Source organism: Eumetopias jubatus, unplaced genomic scaffold (assembly GCF_037043125.1).
Source record: "Eumetopias jubatus isolate StellerSeaLion01/CBP00866 unplaced genomic scaffold, mEumJub1_p1.0 scaffold_8, whole genome shotgun sequence".
In the NCBI taxonomy this organism is placed as follows: Eukaryota; Metazoa; Chordata; class Mammalia; order Carnivora; family Otariidae; genus Eumetopias; species Eumetopias jubatus.
In genome coordinates, this window is record NW_028274814.1 from 86,274,253 (window position 1) to 86,282,989 (window position 8,737).

General features: G+C 42.7%; 1 pseudogene; it reads left to right on the plus strand.

Annotated features, from left to right (window-relative positions):
- Positions 1–761: 761 nt before the first annotated feature.
- LOC114215063 (solute carrier family 25 member 33 pseudogene) lies at positions 762–1,728 on the plus strand (annotated as a pseudogene).
- The last annotated feature ends 7,009 nt before the right edge of the window (positions 1,729–8,737 follow it).

Consider the following 8,737-nt stretch of genomic DNA (forward strand, 5'->3'; position numbering starts at 1 on the left):
TCTTTAAATATAACTGTAATGTTTATGTTTGTTTTTATAAGGGATGGCCATGGCTATATTTGTCATAAATTTGGAATTATTGAATTCAAGGATGGATGTGGTGAGATGCATTAACCGAGTGCCAAAAAGGAATCTCAGACTGGACCACATGCCCATTTTGCTTTGGAGCCTTCCTTCTTGAGGTGTGTTCGTATCAAGTAAAAATAATTATTTATGAATATTTTTACCTAAATTATCTTATTTGATCCTCCCCTCTACCTGCCAAGAAGTGGGTATTTTATAATTCCCTCCTCTGCTTGAGAGGAAGTTGATGCTCCAGGAGGTTAATTTGCCCAAGATCATACGGTGGCAGACAGGAGCTTATTAAACCCAGGGCTCTGATCCCAGCAACCATGGGTGTATCCACTGCACTGGTTCCCGAACCTGGATGAGTTTCCAAATTAGCCCTGGAGCTTTTGAAATGTACTGATTCCTAGAGTGGGCTCCACAATCTATTACGCTTAAAAATCTCTGAGGTGGGCCGTGCCCCGGGCCCCGGCTGGTGTTGGGCTCGCGCTGCAGAGGCCGGGGAGGTGCCGGCGGCCACGGCGGGGAGGGCGCAGTGCGAGGGCGCAGGGTGTCGGGGCGCGCGCGCACGGAGGCGGAGCCGGCAGCCGCGTGAGGGCGGCCGGGCGAGCCGAGCGGGCCTTCTCGCGCATCCCTCGAGCGACCTCGTGCCGGCGGCACCTGGCGGCTGGGGGGCCCGCGGAGCCGGCTCGGCCATGGCGACGGGCACTCAGCAGAAGGAGAACACGTTGCTTCACCTCTTCGCCGGCGGGTGTGGGGGCACGGTTGGTGCTATTTTTACTTGTCCACTAGAAGTCATTAAGACACGGTTGCAGTCTTCAAGCTTAGCTCTTCGGACAGTTTCTTATCCTCAGGTTCATCTGGGGACCATTAGTGGAGCTGGGATGGTGAGACCAACGTCCGTCACACCTTGGGCTCTTCCAGGTTCTGAAGTCAATCTTGGAGAAGGAGGGACCGAAGTCACTTTTTAGAGGCTTGGGTCCAAATTTGGTTGGAGTTGCGCCATCAAGGGCTGTGTACTTTGCGTGTTTCTCCAAAGCCAAAGAGCAGTTCAGTGGCATTTTTGTGCCTAACAGTAATATTGTGCATATTTTCTCAGCTGGCTCTGCAGCTTTTGTCACAAATACCTTAATGAATCCTATATGGATGGTTAAAACCCAGTGCAGCTAGAACGGAAAGTGAGAGGCTCCAAGCAGATGAACACACTCCAGTGTACTCGCTATGTTTACCAGACAGAAGGCATCCGTGGCTTCTACAGGGGATTAACGGCCTTGTATGCTGGAATTTCAGAAACTATCATCTGTTTTGCTATTTATGAAAATTTGAAGAAGTATCTGAAAGAAGCTCCATTAGCCTCTTCTACAAACAGGACTGAGAAGAGTTCCCCAAGTTTTTTTTGGACTTATGGCAGCTGCTGCGATTTCTAAGGGATGTGCTTCCTGCATCGCTTATCCGCACAACGTCATAAGGACACGGCTCCGGAAGGAAAGCACCAGGTACAAGTCTTTTGTCCAGACCAATCGGCTGGTCTTCCGGGAAGAAGGTTACCTTGCCTTCTATAGAGGACTCTTTGCCCAGCTCATCTGGCAGATACCGAATACTGCCATTGTGTTGTCTCTCTATGAGTTAATTGTGTACCTGTTAGAAGACTGTACCCAGTAATGGGCCAGAAAATTGTGCCCTAGAAGAATAAAATTGAAAAACTCTATAGAGAAAAATTTTTTTTCCATTGATGTTTAGAATGTTTGAGACTGAAACAGGAAAGGCCATAAAATATGTGGCCTGTATCACCCCTTGGACCTTTCCTTTTGGATTCATGTTTTCTGGAAGGGTTAAATTCATTAACGTTAATAGTTAATTATAACTTTTGTTTTTTTAACTTAAGAGGATTCAGGATTAAGCAGCAGCTAAATTAAATCACGCTACTTAATTTAAGTATAAAAAAGAATCTCCGAAGTGATTCTGATAATCAACCTGGTTTGAGACCCACTGTATGAAGATAAATGAAACATCATTCTCTCACTAATCAGTACAAATTAATCTTTACTTGGGGGATGTAGGTGACGGTATTTTGAAGGTTAGCAGAGCCACACCTGGGAAGCATTAGAATCCACCCGACCATGCAGCTCGAAATAATTTGAGATAAGCTGGTTCAGTGTGATTACCAGCAAGCATATGGTGAGGGGAAGCTAGATCATAACAACATAAAGTGATGTTTCTCAACCTTTTCCTAGGCACTGATAGACCTGTAAAAGTTCTGGGACACAACAGGGGGGTTGCTAATTATCAAATATGTAGAGCCACTGGTTGGGAACGATCGGATAAAACCCAAATTGGAGGAACTGGATAGATTACCATCAAAATACACAATATGCTTACTCTTTCAGTTTCTGGACTGAGTTGAGAAGTACAATGAACATGGAAAAGCCATGAGAGTAGCCAAGTTAATTCTTCTTAGTGATCTTGGACAACCACTTATCTTCTTTGAGCCTCAATTTTCCCATATACAAATGGAGGGTGATAGATACTTTCATCATATTAGAGGCTTGAAGGCAATAACATTATAAGGTAATTAGTCCAGTGCTTGTAAATAGCAAGGATCATGTGAGCTGCATTGCTGTTTCTGTCTCTTGCATCCAAGAGATCTTAAAATTTAGTCAGTGAAGGATATAAATGCTTTAATGCAAACCAGTTTTCAAATGCAGAAAAATTCACTCTTCTAAAAAGCCAGGAATGTACATAATGCATGAGGTCCTATCTTAATCAAGTCCTACTTCCAGCTTCTAGATACATGTGGACAAAGGGCAAGCATTTGAACAACAGAAACCATCCGCAGAGGGGAGCAAGAGGAAAGTGCACCCAAGAATTTGGAAGCCAGGAAATAAAAGTGCCCTCTATACCTCACAGGCTAGGACAAAGACTTGAAAGTCACTTTTGAGAATGGCTTTAAATGGAGTCAGCAGGATTGTAAACTGATTACCTATATTAACATATCTAAAGAGAGAACTTATCATTTAGAACTGCAGTTGGCCAGCAGTGGAAGAACAGAAAATGGAAAAGTCAGAAAAGCAAATGTTGGCAAGTGCCCTCCTAGAACTACCTAGGGGAGAAGGAGACTTAGCTCAGGGACTTGGAATATTTCTTTCCCATTGGCAAGACCATATGCATGGTGGGATGTCTATCTCAGGCTTTCTTAGCCCAATGTCACTATAGAGTTCAAGTGTATAACTAGTCTATTTTGTATGAATTCTATACGTCTCTTGAAATCGTCTGACTATAATTTAGCTTCCCCTGTATTTGCTTGTAGAGAAAAAGCACATACCAGACTGAGGCTGCTAATAACCCTTTTGTGCTTACGTTTATTAATGAAAAATAATCAGTTGATGTTCTGGTTTATACCTCAGTCTTCTGTGAACTTAGCAAGTGTGAGTCAGCCTCCCTGAGTCTGATGATCCCGAGAAGCTGAGTTCTGGAATGTGCAAGGTGCATTCCAGGACCTTGGGCAATGATGACCTGAGCAGGACAGTGTGTGCCATCTGACAGCGTCTGCTGGGCTCCATGGGGACCCGCGACTTTGCTGCCCACTCTCTACTCACCACAGGGCAAGAGCGAAGCCCTGGGACAGAAGCCACCTTACGTTTCAAACGAATGGGAAGAGTTTTGCCCCTGACTGAATCATGAATCAGCTGTAGGTGAAAATGGCTTTCAGAGAAGATAAGCATTCCTTTCCCTTTGCTGATCAGGGGTCTCTGGACTTTCTGAGATATCTACTTAAAAGTTCCAATTGCTCTAATGATAATTTCAAAATACCACAAACTCTGCGAACACCCCATTTCTTCAAAATTTAATAGTTCCCAGTTGTCTGTCCATTTCTTTGCTGTGCCACCTCTCCTGAGCTCTGGTGCAATCCTGTGTCACACGTCAACCCCAGGGACAGTGACACCCAAACACCTGGAGCCATCTGCTTGGGGAGACCTGGAGTTCACTTATTCCTGGGGGCAGGGGGACGTGGAGGAGAGAGGGCATTTTTGTATCTCTTTGCAGGATAACTACCACTGCTGCGAACTGGCCCTGAGCCTCCAGTCTTGCCTCCCTTCTAGTCCCCTCAAGGAGCCAGAGCAGTCTTTTCTAAGTGCCTATCTAAGTACGTTGTCACACTCAACCTTGAAATCCTTCAGTGGCTGCCTATTGCTCCCAGTTCAAGTCTCACGTCTAGCATGTTTTAATAGGCCCCGTGAGCTCTGTCCTTTGCTACTTGCTTCAGCCTCTTTTCTCACACTCATCTCTCTCATTCTAATGAGATTTACTGATTGAGTTTATTGAAAATATTCTATGTATCCACTAGCCTCTTTTGCCGGACACTATTCTAGGTGCTTGGAATACATTGGTGAACCAAACAGGGGGAGATCTATTTACCTGATTGGATACTAGTGGCCTACTTACTTATCCAGACTCTCCTAAATTGTAAGCTCCCTGAAGACAGGGTATGTATGTTGTTCACCACTGTATTCCCGAAGCCTAGAAGAATGCTTCGGTGTGTAGCTAGCACTCAATAAGAAAAGTGAGCAGCCCGTAGAGAAAGAACAGCAAACTTTTTCTGCAAAGGAAACATTTTCTGTAAATATTTTAGAATTTTGTGTCCCTCTGGCCTCTGTCATAGCTGTTAAGTTCTGCCATTGTAACACAAGTAGCCAGAAATGAAGTAAGTGAATGGGTGTGGACATGTCCCAGTCAAACTTAGAGGATCCCTAAAGTTTCTTCCACGTCCACAATTCTTTAAGTATCTTATCTGTTTTGTTTATTGCTATATTCCTAGCATTTAGAACCATGTGGAACATGGCAGATGCCTAATATTATATACTTGTTGAGTGAAGAAATGAAGGTAGAGTTGAGGCTGACTTTGGGTTTAAATCCAAGCCTGTCTGCCTTCAAAATCCATGGCCTCTGTATGGCATATTCTTCTGTTGTTTAATTGAATATAGACAGTAAGCATCAGAATTCCCAAGACACTGAACACCACAATTCTGGTCAATTAATCTAAAGTCATTACACTTTTTCTAATTTTGAAATGTCTTGCACAATCAGATCCCTGTCAAAATTCATTTGCCAGCCCCAAACAATGATGAATCCCTCTCAATAGTATATGAGGAATTAAGTAGTGGGCAAGGGAATAGTACCAGCTGGTGAAGCACTAATAAAAACAGGTATGTGCAAAGGGGGATTTACCTATAGGATAGAGAGGTGGTATAGAGAGGAGTGTAATTTACTTTACGGCAAGCTGAAGGGTCAGAGAAGCCTTCAGAAATGTGGTAAGGCCTGAGAAGGGTCCTGAGATGGTACACATTCCTCCCTCTGTGTCTCAGATGCGGAGTCTGAGTGCACGAGGGATGCACTAGACTGTTATAACCTGAATTGTGGGCAGAATTAAGCAAAGCCAGAATTCTAGGTCCCAGTCATCTATGAAACCACTTGACACTCCTTAGGTTAGAAGCTATATTTCAGTGCACTCGTTTTAAACACATATCCCTAGCTTAACCATCACAGCCTTTCATTTATATGTATATTTGAGGATTTCAGGTCATTGTTCTCTCTCTTAGGAACCATATTTAATCAAAAGAAATAAATCACTTTTTCATGTTGTTCTGGAATGCTAAAAGAGATCTTGATTGTAAAAGGTTAAATGGAAGATGAAATGGAAGAAGAAAAAACCATCTGGGCTTCTGCACTGTGGACTCTGTGGAAGTGTTAAGTCAGCTGCCTGAATTGTGAAGCAGAACCTGCAGAGCCTCTTGCTCTGCAGCCTGAATTTGTTCCCAGTGTCTCTGGTTCCATACTGGTTTATGATCAATGACTAATGCTTCACCCATGAGTCATTAAACCCATTCTGCCTTTTCCTGGTTCTCTAATCTTCTTGGAATTCATCCTTGTGTCCAATGGTCCAGTGCTCTAGCTTGGTATTCAGATGACTGAGTGAACCGAAATGGTAATAAAAATGTATATGTGATATAACAGTTCAAAATGCAATTCCCTTAAGAGAAGCCTTCTGAGCAAATGAAATTCCTCCCAAACCATGTCAAATACTTTGAAATATTTGAAGCTTTCCGTTTTCTTTGCACCTTCATGAGAGGTCAACAAATACAGCAAGAATATCTGCTAGCTTTGCATACACTGTGCCATGCAATTCAGACTTCATAGGGCAACTCCAGCTTCTAATGCTCTTGATTAACTGCACTAATGGAAGAAGGCAGAAGCATGGATAATCTAATATAGATAGCAGCTGATGAATATGCATGTGTTTGATGTTCTAGAAAACGACTTTAAAGGAAACAATGAAGTGCCATTGGTGGCTAAACTGAGGATGGGAAGAAAAGATGTCCAACTTCTTGACTACTGCTCCATTCCCTGAAATATGTATCATTTTAAGATCAGCTATTTTCACAGAAAGAGTGAGGAATGGCCCAATAACTATGGAAGAATGTGGCAGACCAAGTGGAAGGTAGGTGACTCAGGGTGGGGAAGAAGATATAAATATGCCATGGGAATGAGGTTGGAGCTGGGGAGGAGATAGATAGATTTAGCTGCCAATGCTGGCTGGAATTCAGCTTTACCTGTTCAAACACAAGGTCCAAAGGGTATAGCCTAGGTCGGAAGTCCACTAAAAACTGAAGTAACTGATGAGTATCCTATAATCAGGCAGTGATGGAGAATCCAAATAGATGTGATTCTCAGGCATTCAGGCAGGAGATGTGCCATCATTCTCTTCTTGAGGTATGGCAGAGAGGGGGCTAGCCTACATGGCTAAGGGGGAGACTGAGTAGGCTAGAGTAAGGTACCGGGTTAGGAGGATATTAAGTCATATAAGAAGAGAGTTCCAACTGGTTACAAGTAAAGGCTCTTGATGCTGATGTTGAAAACCTGAGTGTGAAGGCAGGAGAATTATGGAACCAATGCATGAAAGCAAGGGTCCATGGGTCTAGATGTGAAGGGTGTCCTGGTGTATACTTGACGCAGAAAATGTGGCTCAGATGACTTTTATGTGTTCTTGGAGAGACGTCTGGGGTCACCAGTCACAATTAAAGTGCAGAGGATATGGACCGACAAGTCATTAATCGTCATCAACAAAAATCGGTTTTCAGGCTGCAGGGCCCTATCGAGCATAGCCAAGCGCTCCTCCCTAAATTCAAGTCCTAGGTGCTCCAGGTGGATTTTTTCTGGTTGGCCTAGAGCAGTCGTGGATTCTGGCCAGCTGGACATTATTTTGATCTCATCTTTTCTCTTCATTATGAGGTGTGGATGGGTAGACTTGGCGCCAGAGGGAATGACCACAGTGGAGGACCTAGTCAGAGGGGAATGACTGAAAAGACAACTGGGTAGGCAATTTTATCCGTTTCTTTTCATTGGTCCAGATAAAGACATACTATAGAAAGTATTCCACAATGGAAAATCAGTTCAGTTACTGAGCTGCCACACAGCTTCCTAAAAAATGTACCACTGAAAATTTAGCTTTCCACCTTTGTTGACATACATGGAAAACAATATTTGAACTACACTGCACTTCTCTCTGGAACCTTATGCTACTCTTTATGTTCACTGAATGAGGCTCAGTCCTCCAATATTTTCTTCCTATTTTTTAAGTAGAAAACAAAATAATAGAGTTTTATCCATCATAACTCCATTTTCAAAAGGCGTTGTAGCCTTGCTATGGGGAGGCTTGGTCAAGAGAAATTCTGTAGCTTTGGGGCCACAAGGCCTAAGAATTAATTGGCAAAATCCATTTCAAAAACATGCCAGTGTTAATTCATGAGAACTTAGCCACCATTTACTGATATCCACCATTGGGAGAAATTAGCCTCAGGGCTTGAAAGTAAAGTGGTTTCACAATAAAGGGGCATATAAACAGTAGGGTATATCTTTTGAGAATGGATGTGACTGAATGATTATAGTCACAAGAACATGAGTTTATGGTTGAGATTTTGTGAGTTAAGGGATGATGTGTTTCTTGTAGGATTTCAAAAAGTCAAATGACTTCTGTTGAGTCACGCTCAAGCATCTTGAACGTTAGGGCTGCACAGCGAGGTGAGCACAGTTGACACATGATGAAACCATCAATTCAGTATTTACCCAAAGTTCTTTCTGTGATTTCTCACAATCACACTGCACTAACTCCTGCTGTCAAAATCTGGTTTCACAAGTGCCCAAGTGCTAGTCTTGGGTATCGATCATTCAGACTGCTAATTGGTGTAGCTTAGAATTTGATTCAGTAGTGAAAGAAAAGAGCTCCATTTGTTCTATCCTCGCTGGATATGTTTTTTCAAGAAGATGCTTGGTCTTTGCTACATTAGCTATTCATTTTTTTAAATGTAAATCAGAAGGAAAAAACTTGTGAGAATGCTATGATTTGTTGGCATCAAAGCGGAGGTTGCCTTCAGGCTGCCTTAACTTATGTATCTTCTTTTACTTAATTCCTCTGTTTTATTTTATCAGCTGTCTCTGTGCAAGACAGAAGGCCTACTTTTTCAAACAAGATCACTTTTTTTGTTATTAAGCAACCCATCTTGTTCTCTGCAGAGCATATTTTCATAGGAATAGAAAGATACATTTTTCTTAAAAATCATCAAACGTGTCTCCGGTTTCACAAATGCAAAGGAAGTGTGCAAAGGTAAGGACAGGA